Source organism: Leopardus geoffroyi, chromosome E2, assembly GCF_018350155.1.
Source record: "Leopardus geoffroyi isolate Oge1 chromosome E2, O.geoffroyi_Oge1_pat1.0, whole genome shotgun sequence".
Taxonomy (NCBI): Eukaryota; Metazoa; Chordata; class Mammalia; order Carnivora; family Felidae; genus Leopardus; species Leopardus geoffroyi.
Genome location: NC_059335.1, coordinates 9,738,082 through 9,752,669, shown reverse-complemented (window position 1 = coordinate 9,752,669; position 14,588 = coordinate 9,738,082). Strand labels below are relative to the sequence as shown.

Sequence of the window (14,588 nt, the reverse complement as noted above, 5' to 3'; positions counted from 1 at the left end):
GGGAGCGCGAACCCCTTTAGCCTTTCCCCGCAGCCCGGAGCACGGCTCGAGGAAGTCGGCCGACTCCACCAGAACCTGGCAAGGCGCGACCCCAAACCCCCGGGACTGGGGCTGGGGAGGGGGCGGCGCCGGCGCGGGAGGCACCCTCCCGGGGCGCCCGCGGCCTCCCATTCGCTCGCGGGCCCGCCGCTCGGCGTCCGGAGCCGGAGCTGGTGCGCGGAGCGCGGGGCGGGGCCTCCCCCAAGCCCGTCCCCCGGCGAGGGCGGAGGGAGGAGGAGGAGGAGGAGGAGGAGGAGGAAGGGGGGGGCGGACACAAAACCTGCAAGGTTTTTTTTTTTTTTTTCTTTTGCATTTAATTAAAAAATTTTTTTTCTTTTTTTTTTTCTTTTTTTTTTCTTTTTTTTTTTTTTTTTTTTTTTTTTTTTTTTTTTTTTTTTTGCAAACCCGAGGGGTCCTCCCCGGAGCGCGCGCGGGTCCGGGGCGCCCGGGCCGCGGCGCGGGGCGGCGGCAGGGGCCTGGCGGAGGCTGCCGGGCGGCCGCCATGCGATCAGGCAGTGCGCTGACCGGCCCGGCCGGTCGGCCCCTTCTGGGTCCTCCCTTTGCAGCCCGTGCGGGGCCGTCTCGGAGACCCCGCGCCGACGGCTGCTCAAACATCAGGGTGAGTTTCTCACAATGTAGCAATTTCTCTTTAAATCTCTTAACTCTCTCTACCTGCGAGTCGGGGCTGTGACAGGGCGCAAAAGCGAGGGGGGAGTGGGGGTTGGCGGCGAGGGTGTGTGTGGGGGGAGCCGGAGCCGGGGCCGAACCCACCCCCCCGACACTCACACACTCAGCCCCCCAACCGGGGCGCAGCGCCCGCTGCCTCTTTTTTTGCTCGGCGCCCACCACCCCCGGCAGCCCCCCCATCCCCCGCGTCTCTCCCACCATCACCGCCGCCCCGATCCTGCGGGGACCCCCCCCCCCCCCGCTGCTCCCCTGCCCAAACCCGGCGCCCGGTGCCTCCCCGGCCCTCCCGCCGGCTGCCGGGGATACAATGGAGCGGCGGAAAAACGAGACCTAACGTTCCACGGGGGGAGGGGCGGGGAGACCCCCTCCCCCGGCCCGGGCCCCCCCCCTTCCCCTCACCCCGCTCCCCGCCTTTCAGAGAAGAAGAGGGCAACGGGGCAGTGGATGGTGATCGCCTGGCCGGAGGTGGCGAGCCTTCATCTCCCCCTCTCGCCCGTCCCCTGCGCCCCCTCCCCAAATCCCGGTCGGGGGTGCCGGGGAGAAACGGGGCATCCGGCAGCCTGGGGAGGGATGGATGCGGAAGGAGGCCATTGGGTCTCCCCCTCCCCACCGCCCCTAAACAATGAAAGGAGTTGACTTGGTCCCCCACCCCTCCAGCGATGAAGGGAGTTGACCCCCTCCCCCGCTAGCTGGCTCGTCCCGGAGGGGGCCGTTACGGGGAGGGGGAGGGGAGGGAAGGGAGCCTTACCCCTGTCACCTCCCGAGATTCGGGGCGGCCCCCCATCTCCACCCCCTCGGCCTGGGAATGGGAGGCACCAGGCCCAGCCCGGGCACCGCGCTCGGGTGGTGACCTTTAGACAAAGGCAACCCTTTCCCTGGGGTGAGCCCGGACGAGCCGGGCCCGCGGCCTCCCCGGGCCCCTGCGGAGGGCGGCCAGGCCGCGGGCACCCGGAGGGAGGGATGGAGGAGGAGGGAGGAGGGAGGAGGGATGGAGCCATCTGGTTTTCCCATCCCTAGCTGCCCCTCGGCTGCTTCCCCGGCTCCTGTCACGGGCGGCCGCGGGGAGACAAGGGACCGGGGGGCTGCCCAGGCCTTGGGCCGCGGCCAGCGGAGAAGCGGGCGAGGAGCCGCGCCGGGGCTCCTGCTCGGGCTCCGGCTGGGGGCTCGGGACTCGGGGGCCAGCGGTGATCGGAAGGTACCGTGGCTCCTTCCTCTCCGCGCCCCTTTGTTTTGCTTTGTGGTTCTGAGCTGCTGAACTTCCTGGGAGGTGGGGTCAGAGGCCGCCGTGTCAGCTCTCCCCGGGAGGCCGGGGTGACAGGTCCCAGCCCTCTGGCGTTGCCAGACCGTGGGCTGCTGTCGTGCCCAGCCTCAGGTCCGGACCGTCAGCCCCTTTTGTCACACGGCCCTCCGATAGAATAATAACCATCTGGGGACGCGCGCGGAGTGTTTCCGTTTTTCTCACACCTCCTTTCTGCCGGCGCCTTTTGGGGGGCGGGGGGGGGGGGGGGACAGTGTGATCGCTCTCTCTGTGTGCTTTCACCCGAGGTGGGGGGGGGGTGGGTAAAGGGCTCAGTCTGACCTGTGGGGTGGTGGGAGAACAGGGGAATTGGACAGTTTGGGAATCCTCCCCTTCCCTTGTGCTGACGTCTGGTGGGACTCAAGGGGGGTTATGTTTACTTACCCCACCCTCCCTGCTGACTCCCCCCCCTCCCCCCCCAGAACCCAGAAATAACATCTCTCTACCCAGGGAGCATTATGGATTGCCTTCTGCTACACCCTGGCCACCACCCCAGGAGGGTTAGTGACACTTAGCATTCCCATTTTGCAGCCGGGCTAATGGAGGCTCAGAGAGAGGTTATGTGACTTGCCCGGGGTCACAAAGCACCCCCCCCCCCCACCGTGGGCAACCATTCCCGGCTCCTCCCACTTCCCCACTCAGCTCAAAACTGTTAAGTTCTCCTGTACCCCTCTTTGGCACTTTGTCCTGTTGATTCCAGTTGACCCGGGTCTCGTATATAATAATACCTGGAAGGAGCTGTTGTGTCATTCTCCCCCCGCCCCCATGCCGGTTTTGGGAAGGGGTAAAGACATCTGGAAGCAAAGCTGGGAGCGGAATCATCTCAGCTGTGGCTGGAGCAGCACAGCGTTTGCCTATAAGAGCTGAGTTGGAGGTGTGTGGGCCGGGAAGGGGGACCGCAGGCCGGCCTGGTCGGGGGGGGGGGGGGGGGGGGTCTGGGGGGCACCTGGGAGCTGGCCCCATGGTCCTCCTCCTCCTCCTCCTCCTCCTCTTCCTCCTGAGCTGGGACTTGGCCCAGCTTTCTGCGACCCAGCCCTGCCAGGAGGGCAGCCGAGCTGTCGGGGACCTTCGTGGTCACTCTGCCCGGCAACCCTTCAAGGCACCCTGACGCATCTGACAGGGAACCTTTCTCCCCTTGGCCGGCGTCAGACTCCCCGTCCCCACTCTGTGGGCTTAGGCAGGTCATTGAAGGCCCTAGTCCTCAGTTTCCTCATCTGCAGGTGGCCATAATTATAGTTCCCTTAACTGACCTTGAGGTGGGTGAAAGTCGTATCTAAACGTGTTATTTTGTTTGTCATTCATCGGACTGGATGTGGCGTGCCAATTCTCCAGCGCTGGGGAGGGATGTTGAGTGCTGGACATTGAAGGGAGTAGTATAAGGCCTGGGGGACGTCCCCACGGTGGGTGGGCAAGGGCCGACTGTGAATCAGTGACCTCCGCCCCCCCCCCGCCCCCCCCCCCCCCCCCCCCCGCCCCAGCCCACTGTCTGAACTGGGGCCCTTCCCCTTTGGCACTTGCTGGTGCTGATTCAACATTTGGGGGCAGTGGACTGAGGGAGAGGGACTGGGAGGGCCCAGCTCGCCCAGCGAAGAGGGTCATACGGGTGATCTTCCCATTTCACAGATGAGAAAACTGAGCCCAGGGAAAGCCTGGTCTCTGGCTGTGAGGGGACCCCAAGCCCAGACTGCAGGGGGTAGGAGTGAGTGGGAGAGGGGCTCCGTGTGTGTTTTGCGCAAAAGACACTGTGTTTTGCCCCTGATCTACTGTCCTGACCTTGATGTGTAAAGATCTTCCTTCCTGAGAGCATAGGCCTAAGTCATAATAATTCCTTTCGGGGGGCAGGAGGAGAGGGGCTGTAGGGAACGCATAGGTCTCTCAAGCCTGAGTGTTTCCTGAAAATAGGAACTGATTTTTTTTTTTTTTTTTTTTTTTTTTTTTTGAGCGGAGAAGCATGAGTAAGGCCCAAAGGGACAGGCCTGTGCTCCGCCCCCCTCCCTGCTGACTTCCTTCCCAGAGGCCTCTGGGGCCTTCCCCAGCCTTCCCTCGGGTGCGGGGTCTTCTCCCCCACCCTAGAGTTATGGAAGGGGGTCAGTGCCAAGCCCTGGGGCCTGGTGGGAGGGCCCTGGGATGGGGGGTGGGGTTCTCCAGGTTCCTGGGGGCTGCCTTTTAGCCCCGGGGCTAGCCACCAATGGGGTTCCAGCCAGCCCTCCCAGCTCTCCCCTGTGGCTGTCTTGACTCCTGGTCTCAAGAATGCAGAGGGCTGCTGGGGAGGGGGGGGGGGGGCAGTTAATTGGAAACAGGAAAACATGGCATTCCTTTCCAGCGGGCCTGGGCTTGGAAAGCAGTGAGGGTCTGCCTTTTTCCCTGTCCCGCCCCGCCGGGGAGAGGAGTGGGGGGCACAGTTCTCTTGCTCTGGTCTCCTTTGGGTCTTCCCCCACCGGGCACCCTCTCAATGGAAACAAGTTACCTGACCTCCATCTGTGACCTAAACCTCTCCCCCGGCCCCCACCGCCTCCCCATCAGAATGATGTGCTCCCCACTTACTCCCACAGCCTGTCTGAGGATTGTCCCCCGGAGTTGGCTCCCTGGAGTAGGATGCTTCACTCCACAGGCGCATGGGAAATGTCTGGTTGAACTGTCCCCAAGGATTCCCTCCTCATTCCTTCTGAATCCTCCCCTGCCTGGGGGGGGGTACCACCGTTAAGCGTTTCGTCCCCATTGACTGGAAGCCTTTGTGTCTCTCCTCGGTGACACGCAGGATCCCCCGACGACGGAGAGTTTTCTGAGACATTTCTAGCCTGGTGGCATTTAGCTACGTGGAAGAGGCTGTGTGTTGCCGGTGGCTTGGGATCCGTCCGGCCGGAGAGAGTGCTTTTGTTGCTTTAACCGTTCCCAGTGACACTTCCTGAGGGCCTACTGTGTGCCAGGGATCCGGTCCAGGAGGAGGCTGGAGGCAAGCGTGGTCCCCAGGGCTGGGCTCGCTGCGTGCGATGTGAGTAATTCCGACTGGGTGGTCTGTGAAGGCTCCAAGGAGGAAGCGACTGCCTTTCTTTCTGTCTTTTTTGTTTTATTGTTTTCCTCAGTGCTACATGCACCGGGGGCAAGTTCAGAATTACCAAACGTCGTAAGTCTTTCTCTCCTCCCTCCCCGGCACCCTTAGTCCCTCGCTCCCCGATCCTGATGTTCCGTGCACGCGCCACGCGCGTTTCTTATCCGTGTGGGCGCGTCTTTGAAGATGTTGATTTTTACCTGCCGTCGCGTTGACCTGCATGGTGCTTCACTTCCCTGGGGGACTCTTCCTGCGCGGGAGAGGGAGGGCTCCCTCCGTCTTTTTCTGGGCCCGGTGGTGTTGTGTGGTGTGGGTGAACCCTCGTTTCCTTGACACGGGTGTGGGAGCGGTTTTCAGCTCATAGGGCTGGACAGCACGTGTCCTCACCTCTTCCCGGCAACTGGGTCCGGCTGTGGGGTAAACTTCTGGAAGCGGGATCGCTGGACCAGGAGTCTGCCGCTTGTCACTTAGGGGCTCCCCGGAGGTACCGTGGCGGCTGCCCTTGGAAGAAGTCGTTCCTTCCTGTCCCGTGCAGTTCATCCAACCAGCCTGCTCCGGTGTCTTTGCCTCTTGTGGCCTCCTTGCGTCTTCCTGTCTGCCCGTGCGTGGCCTGCGGACCATGCTTGCCCCCTGGTGTGGAGGTCAAGAGCATGGGCTCTAGAAGCCAGTCTGTTGGCCGGAGTCCTGGCTCCACACCTCTTGCTGGTTGAATGGCTGTAGACCGGGAGCTCGCTGGTTCCGGGCCTCTGTTTTCCCCTCTGCTAAATGGGTTCATCTCAATCTCAACTTGGGGAGGGTTGTTGTGAGGGCCTACCCTGTACAGGAAGCCTCGTCGGTCCTTGGCGATGTTATCTGCCCGTTTTGGCAGGTTTTTTTTTTTTTTTTTTCCTGGGGCCGGGAATAGCCAGATTCTTGGCTGTGAGCCCCCTAATCGGCAGGCACGGGGCGGGGGTGGGGGGGGGTGGGGGTGCCTTCTTTTCCACTTGATGATAGTGTGACCCGGGCCAAATGATCCCATTTCCTGGGTCTCAATTTCCTGATCTGTATGGTGGGACCCCGATGGCCCCCTCGTAGGGACGGCTGGGAGGGCTAAATGAGGCAGCGCCCTCCCGCGCCGGGCGTCCCGGAGGCTTTCAGGAACCAGCCCCTGATGTCGCTGTTACTTCCACTGTCACCGCTGCTCTGCCGTGGGGCCCTTGCTGACTTCTGCACTCTGAAAGGTCGTCCTTGTCTTCCCCAAAGGCACATAGGGAACAATGTTGGCATTCTGAGCCGCGTCGGCAGCAGGGGGCGCATGGCAGGGCTGCTCTGGCATGAGGCCCGGCGGCGGCGTCGACCCCGGGAGCGGGCCGGGCTTCCGCGCTCCGTGCCTCAGTTTCCCCAACTGAAAGGCTGGGAACGACAGGAGAGTCGCCCGCGGCCTGCTCCTGGGGGTTCGATGCTGAACACGATGCGTGACGCCTGGCGAGTGCTCAGAAAGTGTTAGAGGTGGGGCCTCTGGCGGAGCGTGCGACTCTTGATCTCGGGGCCGTGAGTTCAAGACCCACACTGGGCACGGAGCCTACTTAAAAAAAATGTTAGTGGCTGTGACGGTGACCGTGATGAAGAGTGGTGGGGCGCCCCGGGAGGCTCAATCGGTTGAGTGTCCGACTCCTGATTTCGGCTCGGGTCATGATCCCCGGGTGGTGGGATTTGAGCCCCTTGTTGGGCTCTGAGCTGCGTGTGGAGCCTGCTTAATATTCTCTCCCTGTCCCCCTCGCTTTGCCCCTCTTCCTCACTCACGAGCTCTCTCTAAAATTAAAAACAACAACAACAACAAAAGTAGCAAAGTCTCCCATGAGATTGGATACCCAAGTCCATACTGCTCCCCCCCCCCAAATCCTGGGCAATCAACTTTGGCATTTTATGATTTTATTTTATTTTTTTAATATTGATTTATTTTGAGAGAGAGAGAGAGAGAGAGAGAGAGTGCGCTGGGGAGGATCAGAGAGTGACGGGGACAGAGGATCCGAAGGGGGCTCTGTGATGAACTCACGAGATCCTGAGATCATGACCTGAGCCAAAGTCGAATGCTTAACCGACTGAGCCCCCCACCCCGTCCCCCCATGTGCCCCAACGTTGCCATTTTATAAAATTTTTTTTTTTTTAACGTTTATTTTTGAGACAGAGAGAGACAGAGCATGAACGGGGGAGGGGCAGAGAGAGAGGGAGACACAGAATCCGAAACAGGCCGCAGGCTCTGAGCGGTCAGCACAGAGCCCGGCGTGGGGCTCGAACTCACGGGCCGTGAGATCATGACCTGAGCCAAAGTCGGACACTTAACCGACCGAGCCACCCAGGCGCCCCTAACGTTGCCATTTTCAATGGAAGGTCCTAGGCGGTCGAATACTGTTTGGGCCTCAGTTTCCTCATCTGCAACAGAACTTCGTGGGGTCTTTTGTGAGGCTTGAGTGAGTGAAATTGCGGAAAGGTTTCAAGACTGGTCCTGGCTTGAGGGCATGCACAGCGAAGGTTCACTTGGCTTATTATTATGATTTAAAAAAAGTTTTTTTTAATGTTTATTTATTTGTGAGAGAAACAGAGACAGAGCGTGAGCAGGGGAGGGGCAGAGAAGAGAGAGAGGGACACACAGAATCCGAAGGAGGCTCCGGGCTCCGAGCTGTCCGCACGGAGCCCGACGCGGGGCTGGAACCCACGAACCGTGAGATCATGACCTGAGCCCGAGCTGGGCGACTGAGCCACCCAGGCGCGCCTATCATGGGGATTTTAAAGCATCCACCCAGAGTGGAGAGAATATCATACTGGACCCCCGTGTACCCGTCACCCCTCAACAGATCTCGGCCCCTCTCTTTTCTGTCTGTTACCCCACCCCCCTCCTCTGCACTTTTTGCTTTCTCTTTCGCTGGATCGGTTTAAGCAAATTCCAGACGTTATATCATTTCAACGATATCACTACTGTTACTAACGGGCGTGAGTATCTCTGGGGTCCGGAATCTGCTTCACCGCCTGCAGGATCTGTCCTGTTCTGTGAGAGACGAGCCGTGAAGCCCATTGCACAGATTGGGGAAACTGAGGCGGCAGGGAGTAGGCTTTGGCCAGGTTGGCTTTTCTCTGGTTTCCCTTCTTTGGGACTTCGGGGAGGTCCCTGTCTTGGCCTCCCCAGGCCCTGGACCCCGGGGGCTGTTTCCGATTATACAGGCTTGGCATTTACACAGGTGTGGGCCTAGGGTCTGCTGTTCTGTGCGGAAATTGTCGCCGTAAAGGGCGAGTCGGAGAAGTTGAAACAGTTGGCGGGGGTGGGGATGGGGGGGTGGGGGTGGGGTGGACAGGATGACCCCAGAGGTGAGGGTAACTGGGTGGCTATGTGGGTTTGCATCCTGTCGTTGCCCTTGCTAACCTTTTTTTTTTTTTCTTTTTAATGTGTATTCATTTTTGAGAGAGAGAGAGGAGAGAGAGAGTGAGCGAGTGCCTGCTCATACACGCACACCAATAGGGGAGGGCCAGAGAGAGGGGGACAGAAGATCTGAAGCAGGCTCTGCGCCGACAGCACAGAGCCCCGTGTGGGGCCCGAACTCACAAACCATGAGATCGTGACCCGAGCCCAAGTCGGACCCTTCCCCGACTGAGCCACCCGGGCGCCCCAGCCCCTTCCAACCTTGTGACCTGGGGGCAGGTTACTTCCCCTCTGTAATCCCAGGCTGGAGGAGGCAGGGGCGCAGCGTTAATAAGACATGCTTCTTCCGAGAGCCTCTGCATCAGTTCTGTGAGTCCTGCATGGAAGAGTGTCTCACAAGTGCCTGGCTCAGCATAAGCGCTCCGCGGAAGGCGGTGGTCGTTGTTACTGTTGCTGTTGTTAAGTGTTTCTGTGTGTAGTCGGAGAGGGGTGGCACCCAAAGCTCTTTCTAGGGTTAGGGGGTCAGAGGAAGGGTCCCTGGAGCCCCCAGCCAGGCTCAGCTGCCTCTGTCTCCTCCTCTTGCCCACTCCGTCCCTCTAGACTTGCCGCTTCCTAGTGCTTCTTGTGCTTGGAGGGGCTGGAGGGGGCGGCTGCTGACTTCTCGGTGACCGCTCCCTTCCCAGCCTATGTCCCCCGTGCCCCGGCTGGCAGCCTGGGAAGCAGGGTGAGAGGGGAGGGTCTGTCTGCGGCTGCCGGATCCTCACGAATGACCCTCGGGGCCCTGCAGGGAGCCCTTCCTAGTGCTTGGCGACCTGGAGGCAAAGGGTGGCCCAGCTCCCCCAGGACACCTGCAGCTCCTATCCAGAGTATGGGTGCTGCCTCTCACCCACCGTGGTGCTGGCAGGCAGATACCCACAGCTCCTGCCCCACGGGGCAGTTGTGACGTTTCGCTGGACCGAAACGTCCTTCCGGTCTTCCATTGGCCCTCACCCATTCTCGAAAAATAACCCCCCGACCCAGGCTGGGTGACGGGTGTGCCCAACCCTTTTACCCTCTCCTGCCAGGCTCTCGCCACACCGCCCTTACTCCTCCCCAGAATGTGCCCAGCGACCTGCCTCCCCACCCACGACACAACGCGGAGAGGGTCAGTGTGCCTCTTGATGAGGTCTTTGGCACACGTGACCACCTGGGGCGCCCCGTCAAGATCCAGAATGTTCTCACGACTGGCCAGAAAGTTCCCTCGTCCCCCTTCCCCGTCAACACGTGCTGGTCCTCGTCGGCTGAGGTTGGGCCGTGATGCCTCTTCTCGAGGTTTACAGACGAGATGTGGTCCTGGGGGTCGAACGTCTCTGGCTTTGAGGTTCAGCTGTGTGGTGCTATCAGGGAGGCCTTTCTTTGTCTCGCCGAGCAGGAGTCCATGGGAAGGGTTTACCTCCTTTCTCTCAGCGGAGACAGACCCCTTCGCCCGTGAAGTCTCCGCCTCCTGACGCCCCTCCCCTGGGCCCCCAGTGCCCTAGTCTAAGGACACCCCCCGGCGCACTGGCTGACCCCACGTCGTCGCCCCTTTGGCATGTATCAGGTCTCCTGTGAGCCCTTCTTGAGGCCTGGCTTTTTTTTTTTTTTTTTTTTTTTAATTTTTTTTTCAACGTTTATTTATTTTTGGGACAGAGAGAGACAGAGCATGAACGGGGAGGGGCAGAGAGAGAGGGAGACACAGAATCGGAAACAGGCTCCAGGCTCTGAGCCATCAGCCCAGAGCCCGACGCGGGGCTCGAACTCACGGACCGCAAGATCGTGACCTGGCTGAAGTCGGACGCTTAACCGACTGCGCCACCCAGGCGCCCCAAGGCCTGGCTTTATCACTAGACTCTAAACCGCAGAAGGAGAGAGACAATGGCTCCATATTTTCCTGGCACACCGTTGAGCCCTGATGTTTGTTGACTGGCCGGATGAACGATGGGCATATCCCAGGGGGGGAGCAAGGGGGGGTCCAGAGCCCATGTTTGAAATCCCTGTTCTGGTTCACAAACGGCGACCCACCTGCTTCCAGATCACCAGAAGTGTTTGTGAAAAATGCCATTCCCGGGGCGCCTGGGTGGCTCCGTCGGTTAAGCGCCAACCTCGGCTCAGGTCGTGATCTTGCGGTTCGTGGGCTCGAGCCCCGCATCGGACCCTGTGCTGACAGATCAGAGCCTGCAGCCTGCTTCATACACATAGAGTTATGTCTCCCGCTCCCTCTGCCACTCCCCCACTCACGCTCTGTGTGTGTGTGTGTGTGTGTGTGTCTTTCTCTCTCAAAAGTAAATAAACGTTAATTTTTTTTTTTTTTTTTTTTTTTTTTTACAAATGTCACTCCCAGGGTCCCAGCCCTGAGCAGTTGGTTTGCTCGGGAGACCCACCTCAGAGTTGTGGGGCCCAGCCTGCAGGCCCTCACCCACAACAGGGAGCCATGGGTCTCCCAGCCACGCTTGACCCTCATTCCATGAACATGGTCTATCCTGCCCTCGCTGCCTCCCCAGTACCCAGTCTGCTGGTCCCGCATGCTCTCCAGAGGGAGTGAATCCGGGCCTGTGGGCCAAGTCAGGACGCTGGCCAGGCCTTTGCCCCTTCCATGGCCCTGTTTTTTTCATGTAGACCTTTCGGAAGCAGGGGGTGGCATCTCCCTTTGTCACGGGGGCACACTCAGCTGACTTCTGGGCCTAAAGAGCCCCTCCCCGCCGGCCAGACTCTAGCAGAATTGGAGGTTTCATTTAACCCAGTTCATGATATAAGTCTGTTTTAAAATAAATGAGTAGGGGCGCCTGGGTGGCTCAGTCGGTTGAACGTCCGACTTCGGCTCAGGTCACGATCTCGCGGTCCGTGAGTTCGAGCCCCGCGTCGGGCTCTGTGCTGACAGCTCAGAGCCTGGAGCCTGTTTCCGATTCTGTGTCTCCCTCTCTCTCTGCCCCTCCCCTGTTCATGCTCTGTCTCTCCCTGTCTCAAAAATAAATAAAACGTTAAAAAGAATTTAAAAAAAATAAAAAAAAATAAATGAGTAGAAAATAAAAATACGTATACATGCACGTATGACCATATATATTATGTGGTGATTTAATTTTAAAGTTAATATAATAGTAATAAAACAAGCGTTTATGTTATATATAAACATACACAATACATATTTGCATATGGATATAAAATTCTTGCCCCCCCCCACTCCCCACTCCCCAGGCAACCTCCTCATGTATTTCCCGCAGATCTTTTTTTTTTTTTTTTTTTAATGTTTATTTACTTTTGAGAGAGACCGAGACAGTGGGTTAGGGGCAGAGAGAGAGGGAGACACAGAACCGGAAGCAGGCTCCAGGCTCTGAGCCGTCAGCACAGAGCCCGACCGCGGGGCTCGAACCCACGGACCGTGAGATCGCGACCTGAGCCGAAGTCGGACGCTTCACCGACGGAGCCACCCAGGCGCCTTTCCTGAGGATCTTTTGTGCTCTCCTGTGCCCTGGCAAACTGCTTTGGGCGGTGGATTTTTACCTCGTGCAGGGGATCCTGATGTATTTCTCCTCGTCTTTCTTTTTCGCCCAGCTCCCTGCGTTCGGGTGGCCGTCCCGTGTCGCTATTTGTCCATTAGTCCTGCTGCTTCTCCTGCTGCGGTGCGCTCCATCCGGGGCAGTCATAGTAGTTTTTAAGAAAAAAACAAAAACCAAAAAAGAAAACCCAGGGCCAGACCCCCCAAGTGGTCACCACCTTCCTCTCCCAGGAGTGAAGTGACTTGTGCGAGGTCACCAAGCTCGCTGCTGGCCGAGCAGAGGTCTGAATCAAGGTACATCCCCCTGGTTAATTCAAACCCACGCAGTGGGCCTCCTGTGCACCCGGCCTCAGAGCTCTGCCCTCAGGGACAGGTGAGGGAAGGAAGCCAGAAACACACTCATCCTCCCTGCCTGGGGAGATCCTTATCTCGGGGGTACCCGCTGAGCTGGTGGAGGTCTGGAGGAGGTGTTGCCTCTGGAGTCTGTTGGGGCGTCAGGCCAGGCTTCCCGGGGGAGGGGGTTTCTGGGGGCAGGCTTTGGGCTCAAGGCCATTCCCGGCAGAGAAGGCACAGTGGTTGGTACGTGTGTGGATGTGTTGTGCCAGGGTCATCGGCCTGAGCAACTGGGTATGTGCCGGTCCCCTCTCGAGACGGGTAGGGCGTCCTTGGGGGACGGTGGATAGATGCCGAGGGGAGAGAGATGTAGGGTGGGTGGCTGAACTGTCGGGGTCACGAGTGACACTGAGCGGTAACTGACACCGAGCGCTGAGCCCCGGGGCTGAGGACAGTTCCCCAGGGACAGGACAGGCGAGAGCCTCGAGAATCGGCCCCGACATCAGGCATGGTCAGCATCTCAGGAGCAAAGGGAGGGAGTTTCCAGAAAGGTCTTAGCTTCAACGGACTTGAAGGGGGACTTGGCGGGTTTGATGGGTAGGTAGGGCTGGGAGCCCCACTGGAATGTGTGAGGATGGGATCATGGAAGGAAGGAAGGAAGGAAGGAAGGAAGGGGGGGAGGGAGGGAGGGAGGGGGAAAAGAAGGAAGACAGCTCTTGGCAGCCAGAGGTTAAAAAAGAATAATAAGGGGGCGCCTGGGTGGCGCAGTCGGTTGAGCGTCCGACTTCAGCCAGGTCACGATCTCGCGGTCCGTGAGTTCGAGCCCCGCGTCAGGCTCTGGGGCTGATGGCTCAGAGCCTGGAGCCTGTTTCCGATTCTGTGTCTCCCTCTCTCTCTGCCCCTCCCCCGTTCATGCTCGGTCTCTCTCTGTCCCAAAAATAAATAAACGTTGAAAAAAAAAATTAAAAGAAAAAAAAAAAAAGAATAATAAGCTCTTACTACACTCTTTGGCTCCCTAGTGCCTGCCTACAGGTAGGTCTGCCGTCACCTCCTCCGACAAAACCCCACCGTCCCTGACCTTTCGCCTTGCCTTCTCTGTTCCTGCCTCCCCACCTTTACCCTACAGCTCCTTCCTGTCTCCGGCAGGCCTCCGCTTGAATACCCCCTCCTCCAGGAAGCCTTCCCCGACAACCCTGTCCTACTTCCTTCACTCCACCGGGCTTGTGTCCTTGTTAGGATTTACCCCCAGGACCTGACTTACGAGGAGGCTGTAATCGGTATTTCTTGAACCAGCAAGCTTGGCTGCGTGACCTTTTCGTGGATTGCGAGACGAACGCTACAGCGGTTCGGTTTTTTAGGATCTGAGCAGGCTGGGGGGGCCCAGGAGAGAAGAGGAAAGGAGCGAAGGAAGATTCTAGAAGAGCAGGAGGGGTTGGTACCGGGTTGGGCTCACGAGTGAGGTTTCCTCGCAGGTTGGGAGGCGGGTGTGAGGGCAGAAGAAAGGTGTCCGTCCGTGAGGTTGGGAAGGAGTTTGGCGGGGACCGCGTGGGGCTGCTTGGGGACAGGAGGAGAGGGAGGCCTGGGGCGGGGCACAGGGTGGCTGTCGTGTTGCCAGCTGGTGGGGGAGGGCGAGCTTTGGCAGCCCTGTCCAGCCTGCCTGGAAAGGTCGCCTTTTATTTCTTTGGGGCTGAGGTCTTAAGCGCATGTGGGAGAAAAAGGTTTACTTTAGGTCCTTTTGGGAACCTGCTCAGAGGCCACAGACCTTGCCCCAGAGAACCATATGCCGGGCTCTGTGTCCCAGCATTTGACGAGGGATTTCTGGGGCGGTCGTGGGTCCTGTTACGAGCTTTACGCAGACTGTGACTGTAGTGACAGCCGACACGGTCCCCGGTGCCCGTCTAGGCTCTTTACAAGCTCTTTACAAGCTCGTTCTGCAGAAAGCACTTCGAGGGTGGATGCCTGAGCATCCCCGTTTTACAGATGAGGAAACAGGAGACACAGAGCGGTCACGTCACTTGCCCAGAGTCACACAGCCGCTAAATGGCAGAGTGGGGATTCTCCCTGCACCCCTCCCCCCCCCCCCCCAACCATGGTCTGGCTCCCACGGCCCAGGTTTTCAGCCGTGAACCCTGCTGCTTCCTGCTTACGGGGTCCAAGACGAGCAAGCCCACGGTCCCGGAAGCGGCCCTCCACCCCACACCCCTACTCCCTTACCCCGGTTTGCCCTGGGATCCAGCTTGGGCCTTCGCTGAGCGGTTGGAGGCTCCGGCTCGGCTCA

At 59.2% G+C, this 14,588-nt stretch overlaps 1 protein-coding gene across 3 annotated transcripts in view; it reads left to right on the top strand.

Moving 5' to 3' along the window:
* The first annotated feature begins 473 nt into the window (after positions 1-473).
* Positions 474-14,588, top strand: part of BICRA (BRD4 interacting chromatin remodeling complex associated protein) — an 81,293-nt gene continuing 67,178 nt past the window's right edge. For 2 of the 3 annotated variants that reach the window (XM_045440765.1, XM_045440764.1), the window contains exon 1: positions 477-658. The gene's annotated coding sequence lies outside the window, so the exon portion shown is untranslated. Of the gene's footprint in view, positions 659-14,588 lie in introns of all 3 variants that reach the window. The other variant, XM_045440766.1, reaches the window with a different exon arrangement.